Raw genomic sequence first — 12,614 nt, forward strand, 5'->3', positions numbered from 1 at the left:
GGAGAATTCATTCACGATGTTGAAGAGCTCCCTGCTGTTGTGTGCGTTGTTGTCCAGGCGGTCTTTGAAGGAGGTTTTCTTGGCAGATCTGATGAGGTGATGGTGATTGCGAAGGCGTTCTTGAATGCGGCATGGTTGTCCGGAGTCTGTTCGAGGAGCCACTTTCTCTCCAGTTTCCGACAGGTTTGCTTGGAGACTTGAAGGCCCAAGGTGAACCATCTGGCTCTCTTGTTGGCACCTCTGTTGGAAGGTTTATTGATCGGGGCAAAGGTGTTGGCACAGTCTTCGATCCAGCGCCAGAGGTTGTAGGCTGCGAGGTTGGGATTGGTGGGTTCGGTGGGTGGTTTTTCGGGCGAGGATTGTGTTCAGCTGGTCTTGGCTGATTTTGCTCCAGTTGCGGCGGGGGATCTGTTGGGTGTGGTGGTGCGTGGTAGGTTTCTGGAAGGTGAAATGGATGCAGCGGTGCTCAGTCCATGGGAGTTCGGTGGTGTGGCTGAAGGTGACGTGGGGGCTAGCGGAGAAGACGGGGTCCAGTGTGTGGCCGGCGGAGTGTGTTGGGGTAGTGACGAGTTGTCTGAGTCCAAGGGTGGCAAGGGTGTCGCTTAGGGTGGTGGTGTTGGGATCGTTGTTATTCTCCAGGTGAAAGTTCAGGTCGCCGAGGAGGACGTAGTCAGCGGAGGCTAGGGCGTGCCTGCTGGCAAGGTCGGCGATGGCTTCGCAGAACTGAGGCCAAGGTCCGGGGGGTCCGTAGATGAGGGTTCCTCTGAGGGTGGTGTTGGGGTTGGTGTGGATCTGGAAGTGTAGGTGTTCGGCAGTGCTGAGGGTGTCGTCGGTATAGGTGGTGACCCTGATGGTGTTCTTGTGGAAGATGGCAATTCCACCTCTGACTCCGTTGGTGCGATCCCTGCGTGATCTTTTACCCGTCCGGAATGGCTATGGCGATCTCTGGGGCCGCGGAGGCATTCATCCAGGTCTCCGTCAGGAAGGCGACATCTGGGGTGGAGGTGTCGAGCAGGTCCCAGAGTTCGACGGCATGTTTGCGTGCGGAGCGAGTGTTAAGTAGGATGCATCAGATGTAGTTGCGGTCAAGCTCGGCAGGAGGTTGGATGATTTGGAGGTTGATGAGGCTGCAATTCCAGCAGGTGAAGGGTCCCTGGGTGTGCTTAGGGGAGGCCAGGAAGCAGGCGTGTGCTCGTCCGGTGTTGAGTGCGCAGAGGGTGCTGGCGGTTTAACGGCGTTGCTGGCCGTGCTGGTTTTGGGGACCAGGTGTCCTGGCGCTCGGGCTTGCCTTAGGTGCGCCTTTGGCGCGCCAGTGGCGCGTCCGTGCTGCAGCTGCCATATGAGGGGATGTGGCAGCAGGGAGGAGGGAGGTGAGCGAGCAGCGAATGGGAGGGGAGCAAGCAGCGAATGGGAGAGCAAGGGGGGGACTGCAGGGCCGCAGGGGCGGGAAAAGGGAAAACTGAAGTGGAGGGAGGGCGGCAGGGACACAGCGGCAGGGGTCGAGGGGAAGGAAAAAGAACAAAAAAGAATCACAGGCACCTGGAAGCAGAGGCAGCACCGGCACGCGGTGCAGGGGAGCGACCTACATGAAGCCATGTGTCAATATCTATTTGACTGTTTTACAAATAATTCTTGCTCGTGCCACTAGATGGCACAATACGCTGCTATTCAGCATAGGTAAGAACCAGGATGAATAATTACCAACATGCAGATATTAATGGAGAAATATCACTGATGCTCCAATCAAGGGACACACACATTTCTACTTTTCACAGCAAATATAGCATAGCGTGTACCGGCAATTGTAAGCCACATTACATATTTTTCGCTCCCATGGCTCACAAGATTCTAATGCCCTAGTAACCATTAGTTAACCTAATAATAAAATCAGTAGGCTGACAATTGGTCTTTAAGTGTTCTCCTGTCAGGATCCACGTTCTTAGAGAAGGGTCTCCATGCAACAGGTTACCCTCTTCGGATCTTTTCAAACATGTCTTGCTTGATCTAAGCATAGGTTTTTAAAACTTTTCTACCTTATTTCTATCCTAAGCTTGAAAGGTGACATACTTTCTCATCAGTAACGTATTAGCAATTTCACTATGTTGTTGAGCCACAGTAAGGTGATAGTGCAGTTCTTTTCTTGAGGTCAATTAATAACAAAATGAAAGGACAGACATGGAAATACAGTAGAGTAACTAACGTAATTCTTAAGAGAAATTCCTGCCACTGCTATAAGATCCTTCAACTAAAGATCAGCAAATGTGAATAGGTAGTTAGCCTAATAGAGTAAGGCAGAGTTTTAATTGTTATCCCGCGCTCGAAGATACCATAGGTACATTTTTACGATCTCACTATCAAGGAAGAGAAGGAGCTAAGAGGATATATACAAGGAACTCTTGCCGAGGGACTTATCTGCCACTCAACCTCTTAGGCTGTGAATGGAGAATTATACAGAATATATGCAGTGATGACTATGAACTAAACGTTATAAGAATAAAAAAAAACTATCTCTTTCCTCTCATCTCAGTGCTCCTTGATTAAATATGTACTGCTTTTGTCTTTACATAAATAGATTTAAAAGGGGTACACAATGTTCTTCACATTAGGATACATAATGAATGGAAACCATGTATAAAACTACATGGCAGTTTTTCCAGCACTTAATAAATTAAATATTTATGGATACTTTGGACATCTACTTTATTGTATACCTTGAAGACAACCCAAGGTTTTCTAACACACTACAAAACATTGGAAGCACAAAATGTAAGTCCTTTGATTACAACAAAATCATCAGTGTGCCAAGTTAGGGAAATGTGTGTGTATGCCTCATATTTAGGATTCACATTTAGAGCAAATACGGTCAACATGGACAAAGGAAAAGTACAAGCTTTTTTTTAACTTGCCTGCACCAACTATTGTTAGAGGAGTGCTCAGGTTTCTTGGTTTCTCAACATTTATGAAAAACAATATATTCAATCCTTTTGATCAATCATTGCTCCTACAGTACAGTTAAATTGTTCAATTTATTGGCATCCTTGGCAAGAAGAAGTTTTAAGGAACTGTAAGAGATATCCACAACAGCCCCTATTTTGCAATCTCCTGATCCTGCATTACTATTTATGGTAGAAAGAAAAGGGTCTGTCACATCAATTGGTGCAATCATATCATAAAGAGATTCAAATACCAACAACTTACAATTACATTGAGTTGCTTTCTACTCCTGAACGCTTGCAGGAACTGAATTGCATTACTCAAATTACAAAAGAGAGATTAGCCACAAGAGATGCTTTCCCCCACCTGAGACACTATTGGGGAGGTACCAATCAACACATAATTGTTTGGATGGGCCATAAATGTAGAAGCTTTCCAAAGTTTATGCACTGTGTAAACCGTAGTCTTGCACCTAGACCTAGAAACGTGTGTGCAGAAAGACAGATTACTATCCCAAAAATATCACATTTTCATGCCTGCTTATTCATTATGTGATAAGTTCATATATTAGTGCTACGAAACTCCACTAACTGGAAACCATGATGTTTGATGAACTCTAGCTTTCGCACAACACATTGTGGTAGTCAGAATTGAACAAGAAGTCAAACACACACAATCTTGTGTCACATTTCTTTAATCGAAATCCAGTCACACTAAACCTATGGGACTACTAATGCCCCTTCCAACTCCTGTGATACATTGGTCCAGAATTTTAATTGACTTAATAGTTGAACTACTTCAGTCAGAATTTTGCACAATACCTTAAGTAGTGGTGGATGATTTCAACATAATGTCCCACTTCAGACATAGCCTTCTGCACCAGTTCTAGCCTCAGTGTTTTTAAAAGAGATAACCATATGTCATAGTCTACTTAACCTCTTAGCTGCTGGGCCTTCCCCCCCCCCCCCCAGTGCTGAGCCCTTTTTTGGCTATTTGGGGTAGTTTGCGCTTAGGCCTTCATAACGTTTTGTCCACATAAGCTATCCACGCCAAATTTGCGTCCTTTTTTTCCAACATCCTAGGGATTCTAATGGTAGCCAGAGTTTGGGGTTTCCCCTGGAGGAGACCAAGAAAATAGCCAAAATACAGTGAAAATTTCTTTTTTTCCAAAAAAATGGGAAAAAAGGGCTGCCGAAGAAGGCTTGTGGTTTTTTCCCTGAAAATGCCATCAACAAAGGGTTTGGCATTTTACTGGGACATATCCCATTTTTACTATTTATGGTGGTTTCAGCCTCCTTCCAGTTAGTGACAGGAATGGGTGTGAAACCAATGCTGGATCCCAGAAAGCTAAACATTTCTGAAAACTAGACAAAATTCTGAATTCAGCAAGAGGTCATTTGTGTAGTTCCTACAAGGTTGTCCTACAGAAAATAACAGCTGAAATAAAACCATATTGAAATTGAGCTGAAAACAACAGCCATTTTTCTTTATGTTTTACTCTGTAACTTTTTCCTGCGATGTCAGATTTCTGAAAGCAATATACTGTTTTGTCTGCTGGACTCTTCTGGTTGCGGGGATATAAAGGGCTTGTATGCTGATCAAGAACCCTAGGTACCCAGAGCCAATAAATGAGCAGCACCCTGCAGTTGGTTTTCATTCTATACTGGGTATACAGCAATTCACTTGCTGAAATATGAAGAGTGAAAAATAGGTATCAAGAAAACCTTTGCATTTCCAAAATGGGCTCAAGATAAGGTTTCGAGGAGCAGTGGTTATTTGCACATCTCTGAATTCCGGGGTGCCCATGCTAGCATGTGAATTGCAGGGCATTTCTCAAATAGACGTCATTTTTACACACTCTCTTATATTTGGAAGGAAAAAATGTAGAGATAGATAAGGGGCAATAATACTTGTTTTGCTATTCTATGTTTCCCCAAGTCTCCCAATAAAAATGATACCTCACTGTTGTGTGGGTAGGCCTAGCGCCCGCGACAGGAAATGCCCCAAAACACAACGTGGACACATCACATTTTTTGACAGAATACAGAGCTGTTTTTTGCAAAGTGCCTACCTGTAGATTTGGGCCTCTAGCTCAGCCGGCACATAGGGAAACCTACCAAACCTGTGCATTTTTGAAAACGAGAGACCTAGGGGAATCCACGATGGGGTGACTTGTGGGGCTCTGACCAGGTTCTGTTACCCAGAATCCTTTGCAAACCTCAAAAAGTGGCTAAAAAAACACGTTTTCCTCACATTTCGGTGACAGAAAGTTCTGGAATCTGAGAGGAGCCACAAAGTTCCTTCCACCCAGCGTTCCTCCAAGTCTCCCGATAAAAATGATACCTCACTTGTGTGGTTAGGCCTAGCGCCCGCGACAGGAAATCCCCCAAAACACAACGTGGACACATCACATTTTTTCATAAAAAACAGTGCCTACCTGTGGATTTTGAACCTCTAGCTCAGCCGGCACTTGGGGAAACCTAGCAAACCAGCACATTTTTGAAAACTAGAAACCCAGGGGAATCCAAGATAAGGTGACTTGTGGGGCTCTGACCAGGTTCTGTTACTCAGAATCCTTTGCAAACCTCAAAATGTGGCTAAAATAACACGTTTTCCTCACATTTCGGTGACAGAAAGTTCTGGAATCTGAGAGGAGCCACAAATTTCCTTCCACCCAGCGTTCCCCCAAGTCTCCCGATAAAAATGATACCTCACTTGTGTGGGTAGGCCTGGTGCCCGCAACAGGAATAGATCACACAACGGTCAATGTTGGTCCTTACATGAGGCAGCTGTTGACCCTGGGGTGATCCATTCCTGACGCAGGCACTAGGTGTAGGCACTCAAGTGGGGTAGTGTTTTTATCAGGACAGGTGAGGAGTCACTGGGTGTTAGGAATTTTGTGGATCCCATCATATTCCTGTAGTTTGTGTGACAGAAAAGCGAGAAAAATAGAGTTTTTATTCAACATTTCAGCTTTGCAGGGTATTCTGGGTAAGAAAACTTTGGGGAATCCACACAAGTCACACCTCTGTGGACTCCCCCGAATGTCTAGTTTCCAGAAATGTTTGGGTTTAGTGTGTTTCTCTATATGGCCGCCGAACCCAGGACCAAAAACACAGGTGCCTGCCTTACAAAACCAGTTTGTTTTGCCATAGATAATTTTGATGTCTCCACAATACGATTTGGGTGGTGGAATTTGGGGCTGAACTAAATTGGGGAGCTCCCAAGAGAGCACTCTCTCTCTCTCTGCTTGCCGCCGCATTCACCTGCTCTCTGGCTTGGGCTAACCCACTATTACCCAGTTGCACAAACAGCTTGCGAAGGGACAGCAGGACTGTCCTCATCACCTCCCTCATAAAGTACTGGAAGAGGAGTTATCGAATGGGACTCCTCCGACTGAAAAATCACTCCCAGAGTCTGCGCCATTGTCCTATCCCTCAGATGCTGTCTTAGTCTCTGATGTCTCAGTCTCTGATCCTATGTCAGAGCTGTCCTCTATAACCCGAGTGCAGGCAGCAGTCATCCATCAAGATGCCATCTCTGCTATTGGCTAAACTGTTGCTCTAAAACACTAGCCTACGTAGACAGTCACAAAATCGATGGTGTGTGTGAGATACGTGCAACAGTAGAGGCCACCTTACCTGCGCTTCTTCCCTCAATCAGCACGTTCTTTCAAGACACTCAAAAAACACCTTGTCACATACCATTCGTCACAGTCTTTAGCACCTCCTGCGCCCAGTCCAACAATCATTATTGGTGCTCCCACTCCCTCCTCCTCGGATTCCCTCATTACCACCCAGCAAAAGTGCCCTTCATCTCTCCATAGCCGCCCTTCACCCCGCACATACTTTCATTGGTATTATAGCGCAGGTAATGGCTGACTTTACTAATGTACTCAGCTATTTACATAAAATACAGATTTGCTCTTTGCAGTAGGCATATAAACCTTCTGCGCTTCTTTATGGCACTAAAACTGCCACTAGACAAGTCTGACCCTTTTCCCCCCAGGGAAACCACACACATATTGACAAAAGTGATATATATATGACAGCCAACCACCTGAAACTCAACTCAAGCAAAACCGAAATAATCCTCATTGGCCCACACAAAAACACCTGGGACCCCTCATGGTGGTCCACCACGCTAGGCCCTGCACCCACCCCGCCAACCACGCACGCAACCTCGGCATCATCCTAGACTCCTCCCTCTCGATGAACCAACAAATTAACGCTCTCACCTCCTCATGCTTCAACACACTCCGTATACTGAAAAAAACATTCAAATGGATCCCCACAGAGACCAGAAAAACTGTCACTCACGCCCTTATCAGCAGCAGACTTGATTACTTGATTACGGAAACACCCTCTACGCCGGCACCACTCTAAAACTCAAGCGCAAACTACACGCATCCAGAACTCAGCAGTACGACTTATCCTCGACCTCCCCCAACACGAACACATCTCTCCACACGAACACATCTCTCCACACCTCAATTCCCTCCACTGGCTCCCCATTGACAAAAGGATCACCTTCAAGATCCTCATCCTCGCACACAAATCACTCCACAACACAGGCCCTGCCTACCTCAACGAGAGTCACCTTCCACACCCCCACACAAAACCTCCGCTCAGCTGACCTCTCTCTCGCCTCTGTCCCCCGCATCAAACACACCACCACCGGGGGCAGATCCTTCTCCTACCTTGCACCCAAAACCTGGAACGCCCTCCCAACCCACCTTCGCAAGACCCAAAACCTACTTCTTTTCAGGAAGAGCCTCAAAACCTGGCTTTTCAAACAGTGAACCTCCCAGCCACTTTCCCTCCCCCCCGTCCCCCCTCCAGCGCCTTGAGACCCTCACGGGTGAGTAGCGCGCTTTATAAATCTCTTTGATTGATTGATTTATATAGATCTATCTCTCTATATAAATATATATATCTAGCTACATAGATATATCTATAGATATATCCATGTACATAGATATATCTACATAGATATATCTATATACATAGATCTATATATAGATAAAAACATTTTTAGTTGTTGTATGGTTTCCTTGGGGGCCAAAATGGCGATCGCGCCCCCCCCCCAGGGGGCACCTACCTTTTAAAAAAAAAAATATGCGCCGGGGGGGTGTGTGTGCAGGGGGCTACCCGTATTCCAAGGGGGCCGACCCTCCCAATTGAAATCCCTGGCATCTAGTGGTGTTTCCTGGCCCCCGATCGCAGCACAGCTGTGATCGGGGGCCAGGAAACAGTTTCAGAAGGCCTCGAGAGAAAGGGTAGAGTCTCCCCTTTCTTACGAGGCCTTCTGAAACTGTTTCCTGGCCCCCCGATCGCAGCACAGCTGCGATCGGGGGGCCAGGAAACCTGAAAGTTTCCCTCGATCGCAGCAAATGTCTCATACAGGAAACCTTATTCACTAAAATAATCAATCCTGTGCCTATTAGACTCGTCCTCCTGATCCGATGGAGATTCATCCTGTTTTCCATGTCTCTACAATCAAATCATCTCTTTTGGATTCTCTAGGGATCACTCCACCACCTTCCAGTTTTATAGATGATACTTCTTTTGAGTCTGAGGCAGTCCTCAATCTCAGATTTCACAATAGACAGTTACAGTATCTAATTGCTTTCAAAGGTTATAGCCCTGCTGAAAACTCTTGGAAACCTTTCTGTTTTGTCCACACTCATCAGCTGATGTGAGATTTGTGGATCTACTTCCCTAATAAACTGATAGGGCCTATTGGAAAAGGGGAGTACAGCCAAAATCCAGATGGAAGTGTTAAGAAAGAAGAGGTTCAATTTCCGTGTTTCACTGTAAATATCATGTTAGCACATGTAACCACTTACTTGGTATTACATCGGAGCAATGTACCTGCTGGTAGACAAAGGTTTACTGGGAGTTGCTGACACCAGTGACCAGGGCATACATGGAGGAGTACCTCACGTGGAAGAGGCAGTGTGTAGTTGGACCTGGACGAGTCAGCCGTACTGGAGTCTATTAAAAACACCAGGTTCTGTAGTTATAGTAGACATCAGTCTGTTTCCAATATGGCCACCATTTGTATTTATTTCTTCCTGCAGGACACCGTTGGTGTGGCAGTAACAGAACTCAGGGATTCATTCAGTTTGCACCTGCCAACACTGCATGTTGCTGGGTTTACCTTACTCTTGTGCTGTTTGTACTGACCTTCGCTCCACTAAACACCTTTCTTGTTTTTCATCTCCATCCTTCAATTCACCAGTGTTCATGCTTGTGTTCTTTTTTTGCAAATAATTTATTAGCATGCATAACTATGAAGCTCTTTTCATAATACAATAGTATGTAATATTTTAACCTCATGGTTGTTCTATTTGTTGTGTGGGGAGACCAAGGCGCAGTTTTAATGAGCATGTGAATTCAGAAGTATTGATTAAAAAATGCATGATTTTAAAAGTGCAAACGGGATGGCATCTCTATTTCTGATTCACAATGAGCATAAAGAAGCCATCATATGTCTTCATATGAAGTATTAAAATGCCTCTCAAACAAAAAGGCAATAATTAAATTACATTTTTTTTTAAATCACTTGCATGGTGTGGATGCAAAGTTCAGTGCTTTTGAGGAAATTATTAAAATGTGCCTTGTGTCCGCTCCTTTCATGGAGGACACGTGTAAGGAAATGTTTGGGTCACCACACCCAAACCTATACAAACAGCAGGCTGAGTGCCTGTTCCTTAACCAGTTCTGGTTTAACGTCTTTAGAAGCAACAGTCTGTGTTGCGTCTTCATCTCCCAGTAAGACGACCTGTTGAGTCTCCAAATTTCTGACTTGCTCATGATTTTGTGTCAGGTCTGGTGGAAGGAAATGTGCTTGCGTTGTTTGAATGTCTGTCCACAATGATCACAGATATAATTCCTTTCCTCTGTGTGTATGAGCTTTACATGGCACTGAAGGTATGTATCGATCATGAGTACTTTGTTTCCGCCAGGGTGGGGACAGGGCCTCTCTCGCACCTGCTCATGATGCTCTTTAATGTGTTTCTTCATGCCATCAGCCCCTTTATATACTGCAATACACATGCTTGTGTTCTTCTTGGATTTTGTCTCTCTCACATCTGTATTGTACTAGTGACTCCCACGTTTACTGGTCAAGGTTGAAGACATTCTGTGCTTGCTTTTTCGCCTCTGGACCGAACTGGAGATGTGAGTGCACTTCATGGTGTGATCATAATTGTGTACCTAAAAATGTTACATCTCTAATGCCTGCATTTGCAATCCGATAAGCAAAAAATTGATGGGAGGATTACCTGACAATTACTCTAGGCCACAATCGATTCATCCGTTTTTTGACCACTATGTCACCTCAGAAAAGTAGTATATATATGAAAATCATTCTTGGTCTTGCTCCTACAGGAACAGTCCAGCTTGAACTACCAACCAGGGTCTCTATGGGGAGAAACAAGCAACCCTAGACATGTTTCACCTTATTTGGGCCTTGGCGGTAGGGTGAAAATGTCTAAGGTGGCACGTGGACAACAAAGATGCAATGGGTTGCAGCCCATGCATGAGCTCATTCATATAAGAATAAATCATTAGCAAATAATACTACATTTTTTGATCTTACAATGCTCTTTTAATTAGATTGTTGCAATACAGTTATTTTGCTTTCATGCATTACTATATATCGGTATTGGCAAGCAGTCAAAGTAAAGCAGACACATTAACCGAAAACCAGGGAGATTCGCAGTGGTACCCTACTTGATTATAAGAAATCCTTGATGTTCAGGACAGCTAATGGGTCCTTTGTTGGTTGTTTCTTGGGACTCTGAGATGCAGGTGAACTTGGAGAAAGCTAACAAAGGAAGAACAGTAAAGAAAAATAAGAAAATCAATATCACTACTTTACTGCAATATTGTGACTTTGCACTAATAATACTAACTAGCATGACAGAGTTTGTAGGCATTCCAATGTAAAACGTAACCATATGGATTTCAAATGTTTACATTTACACCCCAATATACCACACTTTGCTGATATGTATACCAACAGTGGTATGGCATTGAGTAGTGAGTATGCATAGAAATAGAAACATAACATGGCATCTTTGCTATTTCTTTTTATATTTTAAATCACTAGGCAACTATGAGAGTGGGACTTCAAATGGTATAAAAGTAGGTGGTTTATGAGGGTGGAGTGTTAGTTGTGTCTCTCCAGTTTATGACATTAAGGGCCTGATTCTAACTTTGGAGGACGGTGTTAAACCGTCCCAAAAGTGGCGGATATACCACCTACCGTATTACGAGTCCCATAATGGACTCGTAATACGGTAGGTGGTATATCCGCCACTTTTGGGACGGTTTAACACCGTCCTCCAAAGTTAGAATCAGGCCCTATGTCTCTTCCACTTGTAGGAGGCTGGTCTGGTGTGTGGTGTGTGGTGTGTGGTGGGTACCTATGGTCCTTACACCTTATATCAGGTATCCCTTATTAGTGTTGTGTAGTTGGTGTCTAGAAGCCAGGTTCTCTAGAGGTAGCTGTGGATGAGCTGAGCAGCCAAGGCTTATCTAGGAGACATGCAAAGCTCATGCAATACCACTGTAGTCACACTTAGTACTTACACACATGAAAAAGAACACTCAGTGTTACAAAAATAAAAGTATTTTGTTTTGGTGATACAAATACCAAAAATACCATGAAGGCTATACTCCCTTAGGAGGTAAGTAATACACAAATTATACACACTAGTATGCAGAAATAGGCATAAAAACAGTTAAACTAACAGTGTAATTAGTGAAAATCACAACAGAGAGAAATAGCCCTGGGGAGCACAACCATATACTAAACAAATATGGATTGTGAAAGTTGGTCTCCCACCTAGGTAAGTGGAGTGTGTAGAGGGGAGTTGGGAGTACTAGGAAAGCCCAAAGGTAAGTACCACAACCCACCCCATCAACCAGGAAAGCAGGGGTAAATCACTGTAAATTTCCCAGAACATCCACTTAGAAGAAAAGAAGAATAATGCAAAGCCCAGAAGAGACTGCAAGACACCAACAGTTGATTCCTGGACAAGAGGACTCGTGGAAGAGGGGGACCAAGTCCAAGAAGCACAGCACAGTCCAGGAAGGGCATGGGCTCCTACCCACCAGACTGAAGGTGCAAGAGGTGAGTTGACAGTGAAGGAGGAGAGTCAGCACTGCACCCAAGAAGACGAAGTTGAGTTCCTGGAGGATGCAGGTGATGTCCCAAGTGGGAAGGAGTATTGCAGTTGGGTTTGCGTCTTCGAATTCCGCCAACAACCCTTGGCACACGCAAAACTCGGGGTCATCAGAAAGTGGAGCTGCCGGGGACCAGGAAGGACCTGGTGGACTCTACCAAGGAGGGGGAATCAGAGGGGGCCCTCAGCAACACAGAGAGCCCACAGAAGACCAGGCAGCTCCACAGGTGGGGGGCACGAAAGTTGAGGAAAAGGCCCACGTAGCACTACGAAAAAGGCTCCCGCGCCGCCAGAGATCCATTCAGGAAGCTGTGCGTTGCAGGATGGAGTGCTGGAGCTTCAAGATGCCTGAAGATCTCTTAGAAAAGATGCCAACAAGCCTTGGTGGGTGCAAAGGAAGTGGTGCACACAGGTACTGTCCTGTGTGGGCAGGAAAGGGCTTACCTCCACCCAAGTTGGACAGCCTGAAGAGAGGACTGTCGGG

The 12,614-nt window shown here is 45.1% G+C and overlaps 1 protein-coding gene across 1 annotated transcript in view; it reads right to left on the bottom strand.

Annotated features, from left to right (window-relative positions):
• The window catches only part of LOC138261642 (clathrin coat assembly protein AP180-like), a 349,054-nt gene that overhangs the window by 12,416 nt on the left and 324,024 nt on the right, over window positions 1-12,614 (bottom strand). Inside the window, exon 14 of the mRNA XM_069210792.1 lies at window positions 10,674-10,767. The gene's annotated coding sequence lies outside the window, so the exon portion shown is untranslated. The remainder of the gene's footprint in view (window positions 1-10,673; window positions 10,768-12,614) is intronic.

This window comes from Pleurodeles waltl, chromosome 10, assembly GCF_031143425.1.
Source record: "Pleurodeles waltl isolate 20211129_DDA chromosome 10, aPleWal1.hap1.20221129, whole genome shotgun sequence".
Taxonomy (NCBI): Eukaryota; Metazoa; Chordata; class Amphibia; order Caudata; family Salamandridae; genus Pleurodeles; species Pleurodeles waltl.